Below are 27045 nucleotides of genomic sequence, written 5' to 3' on the forward strand. Positions count from 1 at the left end.
GTTCTGAGAAGACCACATGCCCTGCGGGGCCGCCGTCACACGATCCGGCAGATAGGCTTCACCACCGTCACCTGGCTCCATTCCCAGCCCAGCCTAGTGCGCTTGGAGTGGGGAGACGTCCGGCATGGGAGGCGGGAACTCCACGGGGACCACACTGCTGCCACACGATCCAGCAGCCCAGCCCAATGTGTACGGAGCACAGAGTCATCCAGCAAGGGAGATAGAAGCTCCATAGAGTCCACACACCCTGTGGGGGGGCGGCCGCTGCGCAATCCAGCAGCAGGTAGGCTTCACTGCCACCACCCGGCTCCATCCCAAGCCCAGCCTAGCATGCACAGAGCAGGGAGACATCCTGCAGGGGAAGGGGAAGCTCTGCAGAGACCACACGCTCTGCGGTGCCTCGGCCAGAGCTGAGGCCAGAGCGCACGGAACAGGGAGAAGTCCAGCATGGGAGGTGGAAGCTCAGCAGACACCACACACCCTGCGGTACTGCCCCGTGACCCAGCAGCCCGGCAGAGTCCAAGCTGACCAGAGAGGTGGCTCCCCGGAGAGGCCCAAGACCCGAGGCAACCACACACGCAAGGCACTAGTGGCCAACTGAGTAGTCACTGAGGTAGCCATACCAAATTGGCAACCACAGCAACATCTTGGTCAGTCAATAGTGTCAAACCTGTGGACTGTGAAACCCTCTGCCACAATGAATAAACATCAAAGAAAAGATAACAGAAAAATGAAAAGTCAAGAAAGTACACCACCAAAGGATAATAACTCTCAAGCTCTAGATCCTATAGAACAAGAAGCCCTTGAAATGACTGACAAGGAATTTCAAGTGATAATTCAAAGGAAACTGAATGAGATACAAGAAAACTCAGCGAGACATCATGATGAAATGAGGAAAAGTATACAGGACCTGAAAGAGGAAATGTACAAGGCAATCAATGCCCTGAAAAAAATGTAGCAGAACTTGCCGAACTGAAGAAGTTATTCAGCAAAATAAAAAACACAACAGAGAGTTTAACCAGCAGGCTTGCGGAAGTTGAAGAGAGAACCGCTGAACTTGAAGATGGGCTGGTTGAAATAACACAAGCAGACAAAAAAAAGGAAAAAAGAATCAAAGGCATTGAAGAAAATCTGAGAGAGATATCAGACAACCTTAAGCGCTCAAATATCCGAGTCATGGGTATTCCAGAAGGGGAGGAAAAAGGAGATTGCATTGAAAACATATTCATCAGGGCCAGCCCATGGCTCACTTGGGAGAGTGCGGTGCTGATGACACCAAGGCCACGGGTACGGATCCCTATATGTGGATGGCCAGTTAGCTCACTTGGGAGAGCGTGGTGCTGACAACACCAAGTCAAGGGTTAAGATCCCATTGCCGGTCATCTTTAAAAAAAAGAAAACATATTCAAAAAAATAGTGGCAGAAAACATCCCAGGGATAGGAAAAATCACAGATCTTCAGATACAGGAAGCTCAATGATCTCCAAATGTACTCCAAAAAGGTCTTCTCAAAGACATGTTATAGTCAAATTGGCAAAACTCAAAGACAAAGAGAGAATCTTAAAAGCTGCAAGAGAGAAGCACCAAGTCACCTATAAGGGAGCCCCAATCGGGCTAACATGAGACTTTTCATCACAAACCCTAAAAGCCAGAAAGGAATGGGATGATATATTCAAAATACTAAAAGACAGAGATTGTCAGCCAAGAATACTCTACCCTGCAAGGCAATCCTTCCGAAATGAAGGGCAAATAGTATATTTCTCAGACAAACAAAAACTGTGGGAGTTCACCACCACATGACCACCCTTACAAAAAATTCTCAAGGGAGTACTGGGTTTGGTTCCTGAAAAATAACTACCACTGCCATAAAAACCCAAGAAAAATCTAAAACCACTAGTATAATAAAAATGGCAATCATGAAGAGAAAACAAACAAACAAAAAGGCTATCTACGACCTAAGGAACCAACAAACACAGAAAGCAAACAGTAAATCAGAAAGCAAGGAACAAAAGACACCTAAGACAATCAAACAATAATCAATAAAATGCTAGGAATAAATCAACACTTTTCAATAAAACCTTTTAATGTAAAAGGCTTAAATTCCCCAATCAAAAGACACAGACTGGCTGACTGGATTAAAAAGGAGGACCCAACTATATGCTGCCTTCAAGAGACCCACCTCACCCATAAAGACTCACATAGACTAAGAGTGAAAGGATGGAAAAAGATTTACCATGCAAACAGAAAAGAAAAACAAGCTGGAGTAGCTATTCTTATATCTGACAAAGTAGACTTTAAACTAAAAACCATAAAAAGAGACAATGAGGGACACTACTTAATGATAAAAGGACTGATCCATCAAGAAGACATAACAACCATAAATATGTACGCACCCAATGTTGGAGCAGCCAGATTTATAAAACAAATTCTATTAGACTCTAAGAAGGAAATAGACACTAATACCATAATAGCAGGGGACCTGAACACCCCACTGTCAATATTGGACAGATCATCTAGGCAAAGAATCAGCAGAGACACACAAGGTCTAAACAATACTCTAGACCAATTGGACTTGGCAGATATCTACAGAACATTCCATCCAACAACCTCAGAATATTCATTCTTCTCATCAGCACATGGATCATTCTCCCGGATGCATCACATATTAAGTCACAAATCAAGTCTCAACAAATTCAAAAAAATTGGAATTATCCCATGTATTTTCTCAGACCATAATGGATTAAAACTAGAAATCAATAACAAATGAAATTTTGGAAACTAAACAAACACATGGAAATTAAACAGCATTCTACTTAATGACATATGGGTCCAAGAAGAAATCAAGCGGGAAATCAAAAAATTTATTGAAACTAATGAAAATAACGATACATCATACCAAAACCTGTGGGATACTGCAAAAGCAGTATTAAAGGGGAAATTTATTGCATTAAATGCTCACCTCAGAAGAATGGAAAGATGGCAAGTGAACAACCTAACACTTCACCTTAAAGAACTAGAAAAACAAGAACAATCCAAACCTAAAGTTAGCAGACGGAAAGAAATCATTAAGATCAGAGCAGAACTTAATGAAATTGAAAACCAAAAAACAATACAAAAGATCAATGAATCAAAAAGTTGGTTTTTTGAAAAGATAAATAAAATTGACAAACCATTACAATGGCTAAAAAAAAAAAGAAGAGAGAAGATTCAAATAACAATAATTAGAAATGAAAAAGGTGATATTACAACTGATTCATCTGACATACAAGGAATCATTCGAGACTACTATAAACAACTATACACCAACAAATTTGAAAATCTGGAGGAAATGGATAAATTTCTAGACACACACAAGCTCCCAAAACTGAGCCATGAAGATATAGAAAATTTGAACAGACCAATAACAATAAAGGAGATTGAAGCTGTTATCAGAAAGCTCCCAACAAAGAAAAGCCCAGGACCGGATGGATTCACAGCAGAATTTTACCAAACATTCAAACAGGAATTGACACCGATTCTTTACAAACTATTCCAAAAGATTGAATCAGACGCAAATCTCCCAAACTCATTCTATGAAGCAAACATCATCCTGATACCAAAACCAGGTAAAGATATAACCAAAAACGAAAACTACAGGCCGATATCCTTGATGAATATAGATGCAAAAATCCTCACTAAAATACTAGCAAACAGAATACAGCAACACATATGTAAAATTATTCACCACGATCAAGTGGGATTCATCCCAGGGATGCAAGGTTGGTTCAACATACGCAAATCAATAAATGTGATACACCATATTAATAAAATCAAACACAAGGACCATATGATCATCTCTATAGATGCTGAAAAAGCATTTGATAAAATTCAACATTCATTCATGACAAAGACCCCCTATAAATTAGGTATAGATGGAAAGTAACTCAACATAATTAAAGCCATATATGATAAACCCACTGAAAATATCATTCTGAATGGGGAAAAGCTGAAAGCTTTTCCTTTAAGAACAGGAACTAGACAAGGATGCCCACTCTCACCACTCCTATTCAACATAGTGTTGGAAGTACTAGCCAGAGCAATCAGAGAAGAGAAGGAAATAAAGGGCATCCAGATTGGAAAAGATGAAGTCCCCATTTGCAGATGACATGATCCTATATATCGAACAGCCTAAAGCCTCTACAAAAAAACTCTTGGAGGTGATAAATGATTTCAGCACAGTAGCAGGATACAAAATCAACACACAAAAATCAGTAGCATTTCTTTTCTCCAATAGTGAACATGCAGAAAGAGAAATCTAGAAAGCCTGCCCATTTACAATAGCCACCAAAAAAATAAAATACTTAGGAATTGATTTAACCAAGGATATGAAAAATCTCTATAATGAGAACTACAAACCACTGCTGAGAGAAATTAGAGAGGATACAAGAAGATGGAAAGATATCCCATGCTCTTGGATTGGAAGAATCAACATAGTGAAAATGTCCATACTACCCAAAGTGATCTACAAATTCAACGCAATCCCCATCAAAATTCCAATGACATTTTTCTCAGAAATGGAAAGAACTATCCAGATATTTATATGGAATATCAAAAGACCACGCATAGCCAAAGCAATGCTGAGCAAAAAAAATAAAGCTGGAGGCATAACACTACCTGACTTTAAACTATACTACAAAGCTATAATAACCAAAACAGTATGGTACTGGCATAAAAACAGACACACTGATCAATGGAATAGAATAGAGAATCCAGAACTCAACCCACACACCTACAGCCATCTGATCTTTGACAAAGGCACCAAGCCTATACACTGGGGAAGAGATTGCCTCTTTAGCAAATGGTTCTGGGAGAACTGGATATCCATATGCAGGAGAATGAAACTAGACCCATACCTTTCACCATACACTAAAGTCAACTCAAAATGGATTGAAGAATTAAATATACACCCTGAAACAATAAAACTTCTTAAAGAAAACCTAGGAGAAACACTTCAGGAAGTAGGACTGGCCACAGACTTCATGAATACGACCCCGAAAGCATGGGCAACCAAAGGAAAAATAAACAAATGGGATTATATCAAACTAAAGAGCTTCTGCACAGCAAAAGAAACAATTAACAGAGTGAAAAGGCAACCAACAGAGTGGGAGAAAATATTTGCAAAATACACATCTGACAAAGGATTAATATCCAGAATATACAAGGAACTCAAACAACTTTACAAGAAAAAAACAAGCAACCCAATTAAAAAATGGGCAAAAGAGCTAAGTAGGCATTTCTCTAAGGAAGATATACAAATGGCCAATAGACATATGAGAAAATGCTCAACATCACTCAGCATCCGGGAAATGCAAATCAAAACTACACTGAGATACCATCTCACCCCAGTTAGGATGGCTAAAATCCAAAAGACTCTGAACGATCAATGCTGGCAAGGTTGCGGAAAAAAAGGAACTTTCATACATTGTTGGTGGGACTGCAACATGGTGCAGCCTCTATGGAAAATGGTATGGAGGTTCTTCAAACAATTGCAGATAGATCTACCATATGACCCAGCTATCTCACTGCTGGGAATATACCCAGAAGAATGGAAATCATCAAGTCGAAGGTATACCTGTTCCCCAACGTTCATCGTAGCACTCTTTACAATAGCCAAGAGTTGGAACCAGCCCAAATGTCCATCATTGGATGAGTGGATACGGAAATTGTGGTATATCTACACAATGGAATACTACTCAGCTATAAAAAAGAATGAAATACTGCCATTTGCAATGACATGTATGGACCTTGAGAGAATTATATTAAGTGAAACAAGTCAGGCACAGAAAGAGAAATACCACATGTTCTCACTTATAGGTGGGAGCTAAAAATAAATAAATAAATTCACACACACACACACACACACAAAAAAAAAAAACTGGGGGGAGAAGAAGACATAACAACTACAATTCCTTGAAGTTGATACAACAAGCAAACAGAAAGGACATTGTTTGGTGGGAGGGAGGAAAGGGAGGAGGGAGGGAGGTTTCAGTAATGGGTCACAATAATCAATCACATTGTATATCGACAAAATAAAATTAGAAAAAAAATAAAAATAAAATAAATTTATTTCTTCCTAAATACAAAAAAAAAAAAAGAATTTGAAAAGGATGTCCCATCCCAGTAAGGGGACGGGGCATTGAGGCATTATTAAGAATTTGTGTGTGAATTGGGTGTGATGTAGGGTGCAGGAAAGGGGTTGATTCATCAATGGGCAGTATTCTGATCCCGTGACCCCTACTGTTGTGATAGAGGACAGGGTTGTTGGTCCTGCATATTCAGGAAGGGTAAAGTAAGTGGCCCCTGTATCGATGACAAAAGAGATCAGCTTACCTGCCTCGAGGCAAGTTACCCTGGGTTCACATGTAGTGATCTCTGGGGACTTTAGGCCCTGGGCATCATCAGTGCTCCTCCTGGGCAAAACCAAGCAGCTCCGGTAGGGATGGCTGTGAAGTCAAAGGCTGTAGGCTGGGGACTGGGTCACTCCCTCTCTGGCGAGTGGCACAGTCAATTCTGCCTGTGACCTGGCTGTTTGTAGTGAGGATGGGGCCCCAGAAGGAGCTATGGATTGGGACATGCTCATGCCCAGTGGCCTGGCTGACCACATTTGAAGCAGTTCCCAGGTGGCTTGCCCCTAAAGGAAGCCAGCTTTGGAGTATGTGAGCCACGGATGGCATTAGCCAGGAGCTGGTATTTGGCCTCATCTCTTTTATAGTTTTTTCGAATATCAGGGGCTGATTGGGTAATGAAATGAGAGTGTAATAGAGCCATGCCTGCAGGGGAGTTTGGGTCTATACGCGTGTATTCATGAGGCGGGTTAGGAACTCGCTGGGATTTTCCATGGATCTCTGTGTGGTCTCTCTAAGCTTGTCATAATTGACTGACTTGTGTGTAGCCTTTTGGAGGCTGTGAAGTAGGTATGTGATCATGTTATCCCGGAGATCCCCATCCCTGTAGCCAGCCTGGTAGTCCCAATTTGGGTCCGTGCAAGGAACAGCAACAGTTCCCACAGGCCACCTATTATTTTGAGCATGTACCTGAGCTGCCATCCAGACCTGCTCCCTGTACATGGACTTGGACAATTCCCTCCATCCCAGCTACTTCACGGAAGGGTTATAAAAAGCCAGAGCTGACGCGGGGTTGTTACCTGATGAAGGGGGAGAAGGAGAGGAGTTGGGTGGCTGAGGATGAGCCTCTTGATACCAGGTAGAGGGAATAGAGGGAAATGTGGACCGGCTGGTGAAAGATTTGGAGCGTATGGAAGTAGTCAAGATGGCCCTAGTTGAGATGGCCTGTATGGGTAACAGAGTAGTCTGACAGATCAGAGGATTGATCTGAGTCCAGAAGGGGAGGTCGAGCACGAGCTAGGAGAATTTGAGACATAGGACAGTTTTGACAGAGAAGAACGCGTTCAGAGATACAAGATGGCCTGAACATAAAAGAATCTGTCTTGCCACTTCAGTGAGTATCTAAATTGAGAGTGCCATCTTGTGGCCACTGCGATCCATTGTAATGAGTCACTCGAGTATTAATGCTCCCTGGAGGCCAAGAAATTGGCCAGGAGACGGCCCAAGGGCATAGAACATAGAGGTTTGGATCGTGAGGATCCCATGTAGAGGGTGAGAAAGGGTGTGGGCAATCCTGGTAGAAGAAGAATGCTGCCAAGGAACATCCTCCTTGGTGTGCATCTTCTTTTCGAGAAAACAGCCACCACCAGCTAATGAAGTGTCCTTCAATAGCTGGGGGGGCTCGAGAAAAGTTCCCTTGGGCAGGTGCCTGGGCTTGGTAGAGACCAGAGTCATAGAGAGTAGTCGGGGGAAATTGTAGAGGGCAGGACAGACCCACTGTCTCACCCCGAATTGAGGCTGGTGTTGGATGCGTTGGTCTGAAATGGCAAAAGTAGAGAATCCTGGGTGTACCCAGTTCGGCAGGTCCAGGAAGGGTGGACGAGAGCCAATCAATACAAGAGAGAGAGGATTGTCCAACAGTAAGGCCAGGACCCTTCCTGGGTTTCAGCACCATAATAGAAGAAAGTGAGCCGAGATGCTGGGTACCATTCAACCTTTATTAAAGGAAAAGAATCTGCCAGGCTGCACCCAAAGTGGGGGCAGGGGCAGCCTGGGACTGCCCTGAAAATGGAGAACAGCAGCAACAATGGGTTTGTGAGAGTTTATATTAGCTGTTGGGCACGAAATGTATGGGGGGGGACCATTAGGTTGGTGTAACTGGGTGGAGAACTGCACCAATGAGGAAGATGGAAAGTTGTTTCTAAGTCAGGAGGCTTCTCGTAAAGGGAAGGTGGGAGGGACTTGGTGCTGGAGTGTAAGATGAGGCCAGAGGCTATTTTGTGCTGGTGCTTATTGTGTGCACGATGGTGTCAGTCATGTCCAAAGTCCATCACTGTCTATCTTTTCAACCTTCACACCGTGCTCTGTTTCTCAAACTCCAAGTTTTTCTCACTTCCTCCACCTGGAATAATCTGCCTCCAGATCTAAGCACAGTCTTAGGTCCAATGTCACTTCCTTAGAGAAGACTCCTCTCACCTGAGTTAATCCATTGTCTGCCAGCCTCTAACTATCAAATTGATTGGTTACATTTTTTGTTTTGTTTTGGTGGCTAGTCCAGTATGGGGATTTGAACCTTGGGGTTATCATCTCCACGCTCTCACCAAGTGAGCTAGCCAGCCAGCCCTGTCATACTTTCATCATAGGAATTGTTATGGGCTGAATTGTGACTCGCAAAATTCCTATGTTGAAGTTGTCCAGAGCCCAGGGGACAGGCCACCACTTTGGTGGGCCCAGAGGGCAGAGCACCAAGCCAAAGAGGGTTATCTTTGAGCCTTTGAATCTAATGGAATTTGCCCTGCTAGTCTTTGGAATTGCCTGGGACCTGTCTGTCATTCCTTTCTTCCTTCTGATTTCCACCTTTTGAAATGGACATGTCTGTCCTCTGCATGTCCCACCATTGTATTCAGAAGCAGATAATTTGTCTGGTTTTATAGGTTCACAGCTGGAAAGTAATTTTGCCTCAGGATAGATCTTACTCATTTCTGATTTAGATGATATTTACTTGAGATTTTGTACTTGGAATTGGTGCTGAAATGGGTTAAAACTTTTGGAGCTGTTAGAACTGGGTGAATGTATTTTGCATGTGAGAAGGCATGTATTTGGGGTCTAGAGGACAGAGTGTTATGGGCTGAATTGTGTCCCACCACAATTCACATGGTGAAGTCCTAACCTCCAGTATCTCAGAATGTGATGGGGTCTTTAAAGAGGTAATGAAGTTAAAATGAGGCCATTAGGGTGGGCCCTAATCCAGTATGATTAGTATCCTTATAACAAAAGGAAATTAGGACAAAGACAGTTACAGAGGGAAGACCAGGTGAAAACACAAGGCAAGGAGAGTGGCCTCAAAAGAAACCAATGCTTCTAGCATCTTGATTTCAGACTTCTAGCCTCCAGAGCTGTGAAAAAATAAATGTATTGTTTAAGGCACCCAGTCTCTTGTGTGGACCTTGTTATGACAACCATAAAAAACTAATACAGAAATTATCTGAAATTATCTTCTTCATTTATTGGATTACTTACTCAGTGTTCCACCTGCCCCCCAAAGAATTTATTTGACAGCAGCCTCATAAGTGTTTTGATAATCATGTTAAAGCCCAATAAAAGAAGCTAAACCATAAAGCATTCAAGTGACTCCCCCCAAAAGATTTCTTTTTATCTTTTTATACACATCTTCTACAAATGTTAATGTATTCATATCAGTGCCCCTGTCATTGCCTTTTTCTGTCTTCACTCTCCTGCACCCACTTGCAACACCCACCCCTCTAGCCAGACCAAGTTACTTGGAGTTCGTGAAACATATCATGCCTTTTTGCACAGCTATTCCTTAGCAGATACTTTCTCTTTGCTTAGAATGGCCCTAGTTGACTTCTTAGACTAGCTAAAGCCTTCTTATCATTCAAAATGAAGCTCGGGGATTCCCTCCTCTGGGAAAAATTTTAATCCTCTCTACTTTATATTTACTTTCTATTTCATTAATTTTTGTTCCAATCTACATTACTTCCTTCCTTCTACATTATTTGGGTTTATCTTGCTTCTTCTCTAACTCCTTAAGTTGTATGCTAAACCCATTAATTTTGAGCTGCATCTCATGAATTTTAATAATAGTTTCACTTTCATTCAGTTCCAAATATTTTCCAATTTCCTTTATGATTTCTTCTTTGACCTGTAAGTTGTTAAAATATACCCCTCAGTTTCCAAGCATAATAAGAGTTTTTAGTTATTTCTCTGTAATCTGTTTCTATAAGTGCATGATAATATAGTCCAAATGATACCAATACTTTAAATTTGTTGAGTCAAGCTTTAAGACTTGGTACATGGTCGATTTTGATAAATATTTCATGTGTGTTTCTTTTTCTGTTTCTTTTATTTTATTTACTGATTTATTTTTTGTGTGGCTGGCCAGTATGGGGATCTGAATAACGTGTGTTTAAAAGAATGTGTATTTTCTAATGTTTTAATATGTCCATTAAATCAAATATTCCATCTCCTACTATTTTTTGACTGTTTGATCTATCAATTACAGAAATATTTATAAAACCAGTGGTTCTCAAAATGTGGTTCCTGAACCAGAATTACTAGCAGTACCTGAGAACTTGTTAGAAGTAGAAATTTTCAGACCCCACCCTAGGCCTATTGGATCAGAAACTCTGGAAGTGGGTCTAGCAATCTGTTTTACCAAGTCCTCTATGGGATTCTGAGGTATACTAAAGTGTGCGAATCAATGCAGTGCATACTAGTTTTAAATTGTTATACACCCGTGGTGAATTGAATATTTTATCATTATGACACACTTTAACACAAAAAGTAATACTTTTTGTGTTAAAGTCTATTTTTCCCTGATGCTAATATAGCTTCTCCAGCTCCTTTTTAGTTAATATTGGCATGAGGTATTTCTTTTTCCTGTTATTTCCTTTTTTTTTTTTTTTCTTTAAAGATGACTGGTAAGGGAATCTTAACCCTTGACTTGGTGTTGTCAGCACCACGCTCTCCCAAGTGAGCCTGTAGGGGAACCCTGAGCATTTTCTGATTGTTATACCTGCCCCCTTTTGCTGGAGAAACTGTTCTAGAAATTTTATGCTTGGCTGTCTTAATCATGAACTTTAGCTTCTGTAACCTTGCTTGCTTCCTGCACCCATGCAAATTAGGATCCAGAACTGACCAATGAACTATGTCTCATAGCCAACCAATCCGAATTAGCAGGGCTGCATCCCTCATTTACATAAGAGGACCTAAATGGGAACTTGTGGAAAGTTAGGGAGGGAATTTTGGCTCTTTCCTTTGTTCGGGGAGACACTGATCTAGGAGTCTTCACTACCCAGTGCTCTCCTTGCTTGCAAGCAATAAAGTGCTGTAGCATCAAAAAGAGCTATAACACCAAAAAGAGCTGTCAACTATTAAAAGAGCTATAAAACCAATGTTGGTCTTGGATCCCTCTGTGCGAGCACCTCACAGCAAGCCAACCGGCCATCCCCATATAGGGATCTGAACCCGTGGCCTTGGTGTTATCAGCACCACACTCTCCCAAATGAGCCATAGGCCAGCCCTTATTCTTTGCTTTTTAATATTTTTATGCAAAAATAATGTCTGTACATTCCCTTGAAATAGCAGATAACTGGATTTTGTTTTGCTTTTTCAGTCTGACAATCTATGTCCTTTCACTGGACAGTTTAGTCTATTTACATATAAAGTGATTACTGATATATTTAGGTTTATTTCTACCAAATTACTATGTGTTTTCAACCTGCCTCACTTAATGTTTCTCTCGCATACTAAACTTCTTTTGAATTGGCTGTTTTTTCTCTTCTACTTGTTTGAAAGTTATATACACTATACCTATTTTTTATGGTTCCCTTAGATATTCTAATATGCAAACTTAACAAAACCTAAAATTAATCAAAATGTTTATCCTCTTCCCAAACAATGCAATAATCTTAGAATACTTTACTAACTCCCCCAACTTATGTGCTATTGTTGTCCAGTAATTTAGTTCTAGCTTGCTTTTTCTCCCCCACAAACTAGTTTTTATTATTGTTTCATACAGTCAATGACTGTTTAAATATACCTAGGGCCAGATTCATAGGTGTATGACCTTTGTAATCACACAGGGCCCCATACTCACATGGACTCCACTTGGTATCTTAATCCACATGTGCTGCTATAACAAAATACCTGAGACTGGGTAATTTACAAAGAAATGAAATTTATTTTCTCACAGTTCTGGAGGCTGGGAGGCCTAAGATCAAGGCACCAGCAGGTTCAGTTGTCTGGTGAGGGCTGCTCTCTGCTTCCAGGATGGAACTTTGTTGCTGCACCCTCTGGAGGAGAGGAACACTGTGTCCTCACATGGCAAAAGGTAGAAGGGCAAGCCAGCCCTAAAGCCGTGTGAAGCTTCTTTTATAAGGGACTTAATCCTGTTCACAAGATGAGGAGTGCTCTGATCTAATCACCTCTTATTACTATCACATTGGCCATTAGGTTTCAACATGGGAATTTTGGAAAGGACACATTCTAACCACAGCACTTGGTCTCATACTGTGCTGTTACCATCTTGAAATTCTTAATAAATTTTTAACAAGGTGTCCCCCATTTTCAGGGCCCTGAACTAGGACCCCAAAATTATGTAGCCCAGATCTTTTTTTTTTTTTTTTTTTTGTCGATATACAATGTGGTTGATTAGGGTGACCCATTACCGAAACCTCCCTCCCTGCTCCCTCTCCCCGCTCCCACCCAACAATGTCCTTTCTGTTTGCTTGTCGTATCAACTTCACGGAACTGTAGTTGTTATGTCTTCCCCCCCCACCGTTTATTTTTTTGTGTGTGTGTGAATTTACTTATTTATTTTTAGCTCCCACCAATAAGTGAGAACATGTGGTATTGCTCTTTCTGTACCTGACTTGTTTCACTTAATATAATTCTCTCAAGGTCCATCCATGTTGTTGCAAATGGCAGTATTTCATTCATTTTTATAGCTGAGTAGTATTCCATTGTGTAGATATACCACAATTTCCGTATCCACTCATCTGATGATGGACATTTGGGCTGGTTCCAAATCTGGGCTATTGTAAAGAGTGCTGCGATGAACATTGGGGAACAGGTATACCTTCAACTTGATGATTTCCATTCCTCTGGGTATATTCCCAGCAGTGGGATAGCTGGGTCATATGGTAAATCTATCTGCAATTGTTTGAGGAACCTCCATACCATTTTCCATAGAGGCTGCACCATTTTGCAGTCCCACCAACAATGTATGAGAGTTCCTTTTTCTCCGCAACCTCGCCAGCATTTATCGTTCAGAGTCTTTTGGATTTTAGCCATCCTAACTGGGGTGAGATGGTATCTCAATGTGGTTTTGATTTGCATTTCCCGGATGCTGAGTGATGTTGAGCATTTTTTCATATGTCTGTTGGCCATTTGTATATCTTCCTTAGAGAAATGCCTACTTAGCTCTTTTGCCCATTTTTTCATTGGGTTGCTTGTTTTTTCCTTGTAAAGTTGTTTGAGTTCCTTGTATATTCTGGATATTAATCCTTTGTCAGATGTATATTTTGCAAATATTTTCTCCCACTCTGTTGGTTGTCTTTTCACTCTGTTAATTGTTTCTTTTGCTGTGCAGAAGCTCTTTAGTTTGATATAATCCCATTTCTTTATTTTTCCTTTGGTTGCCCATGCTTTCGGGGTCGTATTCATGAAGTCTGTGGCCAGTCCTACTTCCTGAAGTGTTTCTCCTAGGTTTTGTTTAAGAAGTTTTATTGTTTCAGGGTGTATATTTAATTCTTCACTCCATTTTGAGTTGACTTTAGTGTATGGTGAAAGGTATGGGTCTAGTTTCATTCTCCTGCATATTGACATCCAGTTCTCCCAGCACCATTTGCTAAAGAGGCAGTCTCTTCCCCAGTGTATAGGCTTGCTGCCTTTGTCAAAGATCAGATGGCTGTAGGTGTGTGGGTTGATTTCTGGATTCTCTATTCTATTCCATTGATCAGTGTGTCTGTTTTTATGCCAGTACCATACTGTTTTGGTTATTATAGCTTTGTAGTATAGTTTAAAGTCAGGTAGTGTTATGCCTCCAGCTTTATTATTTTTGCTCAGCGTTGCTTTGGCTATGCGTGGTCTTTTGTTATGCCATATAAATGTCTGGATAGTTCTTTCCATTTCTGAGAAAAATGTCATTGGAATTTTGATGGGGATTGCATTGAGTTTGTAGATCACTTTGGGTAGTATGGACATTTTCACTATGTTGATTCTTCCAATCCAAGAGCATGGGATATCTTTCCATCTTCTTGTGTCTTCTCTAATTTCTCTCAGCAGTGGTTTGTAGTTCTCATTATTGAGATTTTTCACAACCTTGGTTAACTCAATTCTTAAGTATTTTATTTTTTTGGTGGCTATTGTAAATGGGCAGGCTTTCTTGATTTCTTCTTCTGCATGTTCACTATTGGAGAATAGAAATGCTACTGATTATTGTGTGTTGATTTTGTCAGATCTTTATTTTGCAGGGGCTAGCTGGTTAGCTGAGTTGTTTAGAGCAACCAACTATAACTTGGTATTATAACCAATTGGTTATAATACCAAGTTCAAGGGTTCAGATCTCCATACCAGCCAGCCTCCAAAAAAAGAAAAAAAAATTACTTTCCTTCTACTTGAGTTATATCTTTAGAACTTCATTTAGAGGAGGTCTTCTGCTGGTAAAATCTGTCTATTCTTGTTTGTCTGAAAATATCTTTATTTTACACTCTTTGTTTTTGAAGATAGTTTTGATGGATATAGAAATTTAGATTGAGTAGTATTTTTCTCTCATCACTTTGATGTTTTTTTTCTGTCTTCGTTGTTGCAACTGAGAAGTCAGCCAATCATTTAATTACCTTTTTTTTTGTAGATGATATGATTCTCTTCCTGTCACTTTTTAGTACCTTCCCTTTTCTCTTTAGAGTTGTGCATTTCAGTATGATGTGTCTAGATATGGATTTGTTTGCTTGGGATTTATTTGGCTTTGTTGGGCCTCCTGGATCTTAAGATTGATATTTTTCAACAACTTGAAATATTTTTAGTCATTATCTCTTTGGATATTGCCTTTTCCCTATTCTTTTATTATCTTCTTCAGGAATTCCTTTTAGATGTATACCAGATTTTCTTATACTCTCCTCCACATCTCTTAATTTCTTTCATATTGTTCATTCTTTGTCTCTGAACTTATTCTGGATAATTTCTTCAGATTGATCTTCAATAACGTTAGTTCTCTTTTTAATTGTGTCTAATAGTGGTTTAAACTGTTTTTGAGATGTTTTATTTCAATTATTTCTAGAGGTAATTTTGCAAATATTTTGAAACTTCACTTTTATTTCTTTGAACACTTTAAACAAAATTATATTATTGTCTTAAAATTCCAAAAGCTTAAATTTTTATAGGCCTATTTCTGCTGTTCATTGATGCTGTTGCTTCTCACGAATGATGCCTTCTTTGTCTTGAACTGTGAGTATTTTGATATCTGGATTGGATATCTGAATTTCCCCAAGTATAAGTTACTTCTTCCTGGGAGAGTCATCTGAAATCAAAGGCGGGAGAGGAAAACTTGTAAGAATAAATCCGTTTATTGAGAGCCAAGTTTGAGGATCTACCCAGGAAGCACAACGAGAGTTGGGTGTGTTTTTCGAAGGTCTGTAAGAGTCATTGATCTTACGTAGTGAGGACGGGAAAGGATGAGTGGGGGTGGTCTCCTTTTCAGAAAATCCTGTCAATCAATGGTTACATAGTGGTGAAGAAAAGCAAAGTTTGAACATCTTTGCTATCTCAGTATGCAGCTTTTGTGTGGCTGCCACAACATAGCAAATGTTTTTGTTTTTTTTTTTGTCTTTTTCGTGACCGGCACTCAGCCAGTGAGTGCACCGGCCATTCCTATATAGGATCCGAACCCGCAGCGGGAGCGTTGCTGCGCTCCCAGCGCCGCACTCTCCCAAGTGCGCCACGACTCGGCCCAAACATAGCAAATGTTAACTAACAAAAGCAATGTACAGTAAACTTTTGTGATACATCATCATTCCAAGAGCAGGATGTCCCAACCGAGTCACAACCCTAAAGTCCCAAGGCAAATATGTCAACTTACATTCTTGCCTCCTTACTTTGATCAGATGTCGGTCAGTAAGCTAGCCTCTCAGCTTCATTCTGTTTTTGTTTTGTTTTGTTGGTGGCTGGCGAGTATAAGTATCTGAACCCTTGACCTTGGTGTTGTAACATCGTGCTCTAACCAACTGAGCTAACCAGCCAGTTCCATCAGCTTCATTTTGAAAGCTTTGACTGAACTGATGCCATTTTCCATTATCAGGAGCTACCAAACTAGGGTCACTTAAAATTAAATTCTACACTTGAGGTTTTTCAAATCACAGGTAGCATGAATTAGAACTGCAAAACTCATAAGAGCCGCTTGTGTTATGAATTCTCAAGAAATATCTTTCTCCTCTACCAAGTTCCAAGTTTGAGACAGGCAGCTTTCTTGTTTGATCCCTCTGCACAATAGATTTATTTTTTCATTTTCCCTCATACTCAGTTATAGATCTCTAGGCCTCCAGCTTTATTCTGAAGGCTTATTACTAGGTTCCTCACCTTAAGCACACCCTGGACTTTGACTTTGACATTTAATGTGACCCTCTTCAAAGGAGAGACTCACATTCTTGAAGATTTAGAAGAAACCTTCAGGGCAAATACTGGCTTTAGCACATTCTTAACCTCTCAGAGTTGCTGAGTTCACTTTGTTTAGAGGCCTCTGCAGAGTAGTAACTGTCCTACCAGCTTGGCAGTGCATTTTAAATTATTTTATATGCCTTTTATTTTATTTGTTTACTTTAGAGGGTCATTCAGGGTATGTAATTGACACCACTGCCTGAAATGAAACTCAGCATTTACTTAATCTATAACGTAAAGGTGTTAAGCCTGTCAAAAGACAAAATTAAAACAAGTTTAGTTTAAAGATTTCAATTGGTGTTATTGCGATTCTGGAATCAGGCAACATTTCATTCCATAAAATAGAATAAGTATTGTAACAAGCTGACCAGAAGAGCTTGGCCTCATAGACAGAGAAGAACTGAAGAAAGCAGAAGCAAAGAACAAACACCATATTAGTTGTTTTAAAGCTGCTTTTCTTGTAAGGTGGGGACAGGGAGCCCGAACAATAGAAAAATGCATGCAGTGATGGATATACTAAATACCCCGATATGACCATTATAAGACATACACTCGAATATACATCAAAACATCAAATTGTACTCCATAACTATGTACAATTACAATGTGTCAATTTTAAAAATTTTACAAGAAAAGAAATATTACTGATTACTTCACATCAGGTTACTTCAGGCTACTTTTTCTGTGTGTAAGAATTAAAGCAGATGGAACTTAATTATCATGCCAAAGCAAGATTGAAACTGCCCTGTTTGGAAAATTGGCCACTATCTCTCACTCTCCTGCTTTCTTGGAAGAAGAAACAACTTACCTTGGGTTTTGTGACATGGAAATTTAGCATGGGTGACTCCATTTTCATTTTTATTCTGGTCTGTTAGGACCTAGTGAGGGTCCTAACAGTTCAAACAATGGACTCTTACAATTTTTATTTAACCAGCATTAAGATAATAATAATTTTAAAAAGCCAGCAACAGACTGGGAGAAAGTATTTACACTACATATTTACAATACCATGTTCCAAGGGACTTATATCCACAATAAACGAAGAACTCCTACAAATCAAGAAGAAAAAGACAGAAATCCAAGTAAAAAGTGGACAAAATATTTTTTAAAGCTTTTTACACAATAAGATATCTGTGAGATTGTGATATAAGAAGAGATATGTATTGAGTCTTTATCCCAGTTCCTGGCACAGAGCTCCTAAAGCCCTTGGAATTTCTCAGTGATAGGGAAAAGAGGAGCATTTTGTCATTCATAACAACCCCCTTCCAATCATACTAATTTATGCTAATGATGTGCCTCTTGATAGACCCCTAGATAACTTTAGGTTGGGAGCTGATAGCCAGAAGAACCAATCATGTGATTGTAGGCTTGCATCTTTCAGGCCCACCTCCTAACCCCTGGGGAGAGGAGAGTTAATCATCAATGGTTAATGATGTCATCAATCATGCCTATGTAATGAAATCTCCATAAAAACCCTAAGCAATGAGGTTTGGAGAGCTTTAGGTTGGTGAACACCTTGAGATGTTGGGAGGGTGGTGCACCCAGAGAGGACATGGAAGCTCCATACCCCTTCCCCATACCTTGCCCTACGTGTTTCTTCCATTTGGCTGTTCCTGAGTTGTGTCCTTTATGATAAAGCAGTAAATGTAAGTAAACTGTTTTTCTGAGTTCTGTGAGCTATTCTAGCAAGTTATAGAACCTGAGGAGGGGATCATGGGAACCTTCAATTTATGGCAGGTCATTCAGAAGTATGGGAGGCCTGAGGCTTGTGATTGGCATCTGAAGTCGGGCAGTCTTGTGGGACTGAGCCTTTAACTTGTGGGATCTGATGCTAACTCCAGGTACATAACTGAATTGAATTCCATGATGCTAACTCCAGGTAGATAATTGAATTCCAAGTCAGAATTGAATTGTAGGACATCCAGTTGGTGTCTGGAGAGTTGGCGAAGTGGTTGATATGAGGGGGAAAAAACCCCACACAATTGGTGTAATAACTGTTCTGTGGGCAGAAACAGATCACAGCAGTTGACATCAGAAGTGTTATAAGTAAAATACAATTCAGAAGTAGTAATATCCAAATGGCCAATAAACATAAATATTCACCATCATTGGTCATCGAGGAAATGCAATGACATTCCACCACATACCCAACAGAACTGCTAACTTTTAAAATGACGATTCCAAATTTGATCAGGATGTAGAACTCCTGGAGCTCTCATATACTGCTGGTGAGAATATAAATAAGTACAACCACTTTAGAAAACTGCTTAGCAGTATACCCGCTAAAGCTGAATGTATGCATGTTCTGTGACCCTGCAATCTCATCCCTAGGTGAATACCCAGAAGGAAATGAGTTACATATTTGCATCAATGTTATAAGAATACAAGAATGTTCATAGCATTTTTATTAACAATAGCCCCAAACTAGAAAATACCCAATTGTTTACCAACAGTAGAATAAATTGCAGTGTACAATAGAATACTACAGTGCATGAAAAGAACAAAATGCTGCTATGTGAAACAACATGGGATGAATCTCACAGATATAACATTAAGTAAAAATAGCCAGAACATACTGTATACTCCCATTCATGTGAATTTGAAGAAGATCAAGAAGGTAAAACTAGTCCATTATGATAGGAGTCAGAATAGTGGTTACCTTTGGTGTTATGGGTGGAATTGTATCCCCTAAAAAGATATATTGAAGTCCTAACCCCAGTACTTGTGGAGGTAACCTTTTTGGAAATAGGGTCTTTGTAAATGTAACCAAGTAGGATGAAGTCACACTACATTAGGGTGGGCCCTAAATCTATGACTAATGTCTTTATAAGGAGAAGGAAATCTGGATACAGAGATGTAGAAGGGGAATGCCATGCGACTACAGAGGCAGAGACTGGAGTGATGTAACTGCAAGCTAAGGATATCCGAGTACTGCTGGTAACCACCAGAAGCAAAGAGAGAAGCATAGAACAGTTTCTGCCCCAGAGCATTCAGAAGGAACCAACCTTACTAATGTCTTAATTTTGGACTTCTAGCTTCCAGATCTGTGAAAGAATAAATTTCTGTTGTTTTAAGCCACCCAATTTGTCATAATCTGCTATGGCAGTCTAAGAAACTAATACACTATGAGGAGATATCGATTGGGAGGGAATATGAAGGAGACATCTGGGGTATGAAAAATGATTTGGGTCTCGATCTGGCTAGTGGTTACGTGGTGAATACATGAGCAAAAATTCATCAACCTACATCTTTATGTACACTTTATGACTGATTTTTTTAGTTGTTTTTTTGTTTTTGTTTTTTGGCAGCTGGCCTGTACGTGGATCCAAACCCTTGACCTTAGTGTTACAACACTGCACTCTAACCAACTGAGCCTACCAGCCAGCCCTATGCCTAATTTTTAAAAAGTAAATAAAAAGGAAAACAAACAAAAATATGTATAGTACATAAAATGAAATAAATTTGAGTTCTGGAGACAAAAAATAATGTCTTTCAGCACCTTCATTTTACTTCATTTTAGAGCTTTTACTCCATTATACTATTCTTTCTACTTTTATAGATGTTTGATTGAAAATGTCCATATTAAAAAGAGTTTTTTAAAAAACGCATAGCCACAAAGGAGTCTGGAAAATCTAATTTTTGGCTTTTGAGCCTTTGCAAATGAGGAAGGAACACGAGAAAGAAAATGGATGGAGATCAAGTGCTAAGCCATCATGTTACCACATGAATGAAACACAAAAGACGTGATATATAAATTAGAAAGTCCCTGTCCCACAGTAGATTCCATTTCTCCAGTAACTGAAGTACTTATATTTGTGAAATACAGTGTCTCCCTTCCTTGGGTAGTGCTGAAGGTTATAACTTTCTGGGTAATTTACCTAGGATTACGTTTTAGTCCCAGTGTTTATTAGCAATGCATCCCTTATTTATTTTTTTATTAATATTATTATTTTTTTACATTCTATGACGTTGTGGAGCAGTTGGGAGGGAGGGGAGAAGGGAAATGGGAAGGAAATGGGATGGAAGAAGGAGGAAGGAGGAGGGGTGGGATTGATGCCCGTGGCACTCCCCTCATTCCCACAGGGGAGACCAGGGGGCTTGCAGCCATGGCTTGGTCATTGCCAGGCTGGGTGCAGATGCCAGAGGGGTGTGGCAAAAGCCCTCACCCCTCACCACTCCAGTTCAGGAACCTGGGGCCCTTCTTGCTGAGGCTCAGTGGTCATTACTGTGCTGGTTGCAGGTGTCGGGGATGTGTGGCTGAGGCCTGAGGCCCTCCACTGCCCCAGTTTGGGAGAGCCTGGGACACTTCCTGTGGCAGCTTGGTCAGCAATACATCTCTTAGAGTAGATATTCCTGCAGCTGATATCCACTGCAAAAGTTAATTAATTAATGCATTGATTCTTTTTGGTTTTGATTTCAAAGCCAACCAACTCTGGGAATGCCTTATGTAGTCTTCTTCATACTAAACTCCTTCTCAGTGAAGAATAAACAATTAGCCATTACCAAAAATGGCAAAGGGAAAATATTAAGGGAAAAAATGCGTGAGGAAGTTAGTCTTATTACCTAAAGCTGTTCCATGTAAAATCTGCATTGTAGGTTTATTGCATTATTGTTCAAATACAGAAGTGCTTTTGAAGATTTTCCAAGCAGAAGTAAAAAGGGAAGAGGTTTGGACATTTAGGATGTAATGGAACATCATTTAAAAGTGCTGTTGTTAGAAAGTAAGTAGGTAAGCACTTGAGAAATTTGGGCATATAGCACTGAATGCATATAAAGATGATATTTTAAGGTCAAGAATGAACTAGAAGTCTTATTGAACTGCTGACAGTTTTGAAAAGTATTGAAAAACTATAGTAGCACAAAGAATTGAAAAGGCAAATACAGTGCCATCCTGTATAAATTGCATATAAATTGTCCCCTAATGTTGCTTACAATTATCCTCACAGGCTCGGCAGCCCACTTGTCAGCAAAAATTAAATGGCAGAGTTATAGTGATATTATCACTGAGATGCTGCCTACTTTTACAAAACACTCTTTAAGACATTTACTAATGCACTACAGTGTGTTGTTATAAATAATTAAAATCAAATAAATTCCAAATAGCTAAATAATTTAAATACTTGTCAAAATAAATCAGTTAAGAATATTCTGAGGTTTAATGTATTTTATTTTTGTGCTTTGATTTACTTGTTTTCTCATTAAATCAGACAAAATTTTAAAAAACAATTAAATTTTCAAATTGTCTATGCCAAATAACATCACCTTTACTGCCCTGGAAAACACATTTGTTAGAAAACAATCTTAAATACATCAATAAAAAGGATTTATAAACTGGTTATGAAATTTGGGTGGATTTTTCATGAGTCACGAGTACCCTAAATTTAAATGGCAGTCTTGTGTCCTCCCAAAAGTACAGACACATTTTCACAGACCATTTGTCTCCATTTTTGGTTTAATGTATATGTTCCTTGTGTTACCAGGCCCAAGTCTGGCTGCCTGCCCCCTTTCAAAAGCAAACTACTCAAAAGTCATATATTGGTGAAAATGGAAGTCAGCTTTTTTTGCTCAGGAATACTAGTGACCTGAGGAGAGATGTCAGGCTAACCCATTTCTCTGTTAAACCTGTAGGAGAATGGCCAGACTAAAGCCATCTTACAGACTCAGATTTACTGATGGGTTTTTAAAGAGGGGGCTGAGGGAATGGAACATGGGAAATGAAAAGCAGGAGGGAGGGGGATGTGAGTTGAAGGGGCTCCATGCAAGGAGCCAGGTGCAAGGTCTCCCCAAGGCTCCCTGTAGTTTCTGTTCCTGTCTGTATTAGTCTATTTTGCATTGCTATAACAGAAATACCTGAGACTGGGTGATTTATAAAGAACAGAGGTTTATTTGGTTTACGATCTGGGACAGCTGCATCTGACATGGGCCTCAGGCTGCTTCTACTCATGGTGGAAAGTGGCAGGCAGCCAGTGGGTACAAACAGATCACATGGCGAGAGGAAACAAGAGAGAGAGAGAGAGAGGAGGTGCCAGGGTCTTTAAACAACCAGCTCTCATGGGAACTAACAGAACGAGAACTCACTCATTAATCTCCTCACCTAAGGAGAGCATTAATCCATTCATAAGGGATCTGCATCCATGACTCAATAAGTTTCCAAGACTGCCACATTGGGGATCAAATTTCCACGTGAGTTTTGGAGGGGACAACACATCCAAACTCCATCACTGTCCTTGCTGTTATCTCAGGTTCTGCTGGAGGGGTGGAATCAGCACAGATTGGTTGACGTCTTCTTTCATTTCCCAGGGTCTAGATGGGCTGACTGGACTTGACCTTAGCCAAAAGGCTGAGAAATGATGGACAGGCTGACTGGAAAACAACATTACATTCATATAAATAATGTCATCTTGCCCCATAACCAAGGTTCAAAATATCAAATAAGCATGGGAACTCAGAGACATGCGTGCCAAGAAAAAAACTGTGTCCTATTAAAATCTTTTAGAGCCCCTCTGGTTTTATGTCCCAACATGGCTTTAGTCCTGCTCACTTCAACACTTGGGCTCAAGACATTACTATATATATTAATAGATATGTGTATATGTGTTCTTGACATCAATAAATAAGCAATTTATTAGAGAAATAAGATGTATGCATTAAAAGTTAATTGACAAATAAGGCAATAAATGTTAAGTTTAATAAATTATACTGGGATTCAGAACTATAAGGGTACTTCTAAAAGTTTGTGGAAAGATTCTTACTATTTTTTAATTCTATTTTTCTGTGAACTCTGAAGTACCCTCATAGGTGAGATAGCTCTGGATTCGATCAAAGAAAGCTTCCTGGGAAAAAATGCCCCTTTCCCTGAACTTTAAATTATAATTAGGATGTGGACAGGTGATGAGCAAGAGAGAATTTGGAAGCCAGGTAAAAAGTGGATTATCCCGTGTAACATGGAAGAATAAGCAAAACAGCCTGGCTGAAAGGGGGTATTTCATGGTAGAAACAGGAGAAGATAAGGAAAGAAAGGTAGATTGGGACCAGATTGTGAGGGTCTTGAATTGTAAGTCAAGAAGCTTCGGTTTCATTCTACAGCAGTGGACAGTCATTAAGAGGCTTTTTTGAGAGTAGAGCAGTAAAGTACTAAGAAGGTTGCTCACGTAGAATAAATTAGGAAGAAAGGATTCTGAATGTAGAGAGAGCCATTAGAAGATAATTATTACAGAACCACATGCAGCCATTATGGAAAACAGTATGGAGGCTCCTCAAACTGCTACAGATTGAACTGCCATAAGATCCAGCAATCCCACTGCTGGTTATACGCCCAAAGGAATGGAAGTCGTCATGTCAAAGGGATACTTACACTCCCATGTTTATCACAGCTCTATATAGAATAGCCAAGAGTTGGAACGAACCTAAATGTCCATCATTGGATGACTGGATAAGGAAAACGTGGTATATTTACATAATGGAATACTATTCTGCCATAAAAAAAAAAAAAAGAATGACATATTGCCATTCACAGCAACATGGATGAACTTAGAGAAAATGATATTAAGTGAAATAAGCCAGGCACAGAAAGAGAAATATGCCATGTCCTCACTCATAAGAGGGAGCTAAAAAAATTAACAAATAAAGAAAGAAAGAAAGATACAACAATCACAATAATACATTGAACTTTCAAAAGGAAGGAACAGAACTGAGGTTACCAGAGGTGGGAAGGAGGGGGTAAGGGAGGAATTGGTAAAGATCCACAAAAAATGATTACATTGTGTAATGTTGAATATAATATTTATTGAGCATCACATATTGCACACAGGTATTGATAATTCAACTCTGTACCCCACAGCTATTTACAATCAATTATGTTTCAATAAAAAAAATTATTACAGCACCATAATTGGTAACAGGTTCCACTTGAGTGGCGGTGATAGAATCACAAAGGAAGGAACCAAAACAAAGGAAATGTATATAGAATCTAAAGAGCTTGGTGATTGCTTGGCAAGAAAAAGGAGGAGATGAAAGATAACCTGAAGGTTTTGTTTGTTTATTGTGGTAAGAACACTTAATATAAGATTGACCCTCTTAACATATTTTTAAGTATACAATGCATTATTGTTGACCATAGGTACAGTGTTTTGCAGCAGATCTCTAGAGCTTATTTATTTTGCTTATCTGAAACTTTGGTTTTTTTTGTTTGTCTGTTTGTTTTGGGTGGCTGGCAGGTACAGAGATCATACCCTGGACCTTGATGTTATCAGCACTGTGCTCTAATCAACTGAGCTAACCAGCCAGCCCACTTGTCTGAAACTTTATGCCTACTGATTAGTAATTTCCCATTTCTTCCTCCCCTCAGCACCTGATGGCTACCATTTCATCCTTTAGTTCTATGAATTGGACTATTTTATATAGCTCATATAAGTGAAATCATGCAATATTTGTCTTTGTCCTCAAGGTTCATCCATGTTGTTGCAAATTGCAGGATTTCCTCCTTTTTCATTGGCTAAAGCCTTGACTAGACATTTCTTCAAAGACTTACAAATAACTAACATATGAAAAAATGCTCAAGGTCACTAGTTATCAGGGAATTGCAATCAAAACCACAGTGAGCATCTAGGGCTTCTGAGGAGTTCCATCTGGCTGTGGAGCAACACAATGGCATGACCATTTTCACCTACTTTACTGATGTTAAGGATGTCAGAGGGAAAAGCTGGTGCCCTGATTGCATGCAGGCTGAACCAGTCCTATGAGAAGGGCTGAAACATGTTAGTAAAGGATGTGTGTTCATCTATCGCCAAGTAGGAGAAAAACCTTATTGGAAAGATCCAAATAATGACTTCAGAAAAAACATGAAAGTAACTGCAGTACCTACAACACTACTCAGATATGGAACACCTCAAAAGCTGGTGGAATCTCAGTGTCTTCAGGCCTACCTCATGGAGACTCTGTTCTCTGAAGATTACGATTTGATGATGGCAATTGTGTCTTGATTTCCTGCTTTGCTCTAGTACAGAAGAAACTGCATACTTGCACTGAATTCATGTTAGCGATAAATTACAAAGTGATGATGTTAGGGCTGTCTAGTTAGCTCAGTTGTTTAGAGGGGGGTACTGATAGCATCAAGGTACAGGGTTTGATCCCTGTGCGGACCAGCCACCAAAAAGAATAAAAAAATAGAACTATCGTTTGATCCAGCAATCCCACTTCTGGGTATTTCTCAAAAAGAACTGAAATCTGGATCTCAAAGAGATATTAGCATTCCCATTTTCATCGTAGCATTATTCACAATAGCCAAGATGTGGAAACAACCTAAATGTCCATTGACAGGTGAATGGATAAAGAAAATATGGTATATACAACCTGAAGGTTTTGAGAGTGACTGACAAAGACAGAGAAAACAGAAGTCAGTTATGAACAGAATGAGTTTAATTTTCAAGCAGGCTGCATTTCAAGGCGCAGCTAAGCTTTCAGAGGGTCAGGTCTGGGCTAGTTAATATACATAGAAAAGACAATACTATAGAGAAAGATTTGGGATTCTTTTGCCTGGAAAGGGTGGCTGAAACAATAAAACTGAGGACAAGAATGTAAGTGAGAAAAACAGAACCAAACCTAGAAAATGCCCTTTCTTACAGGATGAGAAGAGGAAAAGAGGCTATTGTGGAGGCCAAAACATTTAATGGACATCAGTGCAGGAAATGGAAATATGTAACATAATAATAACAATGATAATTATTTTAGGAGTTTGTCCCTCAATATTATTCAAGAAAATATAAGATATTGAGAGTTTACTAAAGAATAATGAAAAGGTAAGAGTGACACCAAAACTCTTTTTCAGAAATTCTGCCAATAGAAGTTATAACATATAAAGAGACAGAGACAGGTAAATGTTGCAATGTTTTCAAATTGTTACTGAGTGGTGGTACCAAGTTCTTGGTCTATCTGTGAGAGAAAAATCTTTCACGGGACCAGTGAAAGGAAAGGAAGAGAAAGACAGAGAAACAAAACATGATAAGGCTTTATTATAAATCGAAGGTAACACTAAGGAAGTGCGTTGGCCTCTCTGCAAGGAAGAAATGCACACAACCCTGGATTCTTAGGGGGAGAGTTTATATGTTGTTCTGAGAAGGAGGTGTTTCTCTATCCTAACTAAGGGGAGGAATATTCATCTGTGGGGGGGAGGATCTAAGGTAATTAAGTCTTAAAAGGCTGATGCGAGGTTGCATTAGCTTCCTGTCATGTGACCCTGAGTTTCTGAAGTTACTGGTCACTCTCTTAAC

The sequence above is a fragment of the Cynocephalus volans genome, chromosome 4 (genome assembly GCF_027409185.1).
Source record: "Cynocephalus volans isolate mCynVol1 chromosome 4, mCynVol1.pri, whole genome shotgun sequence".
Lineage (NCBI taxonomy): Eukaryota > Metazoa > Chordata > Mammalia > Dermoptera > Cynocephalidae > Cynocephalus > Cynocephalus volans.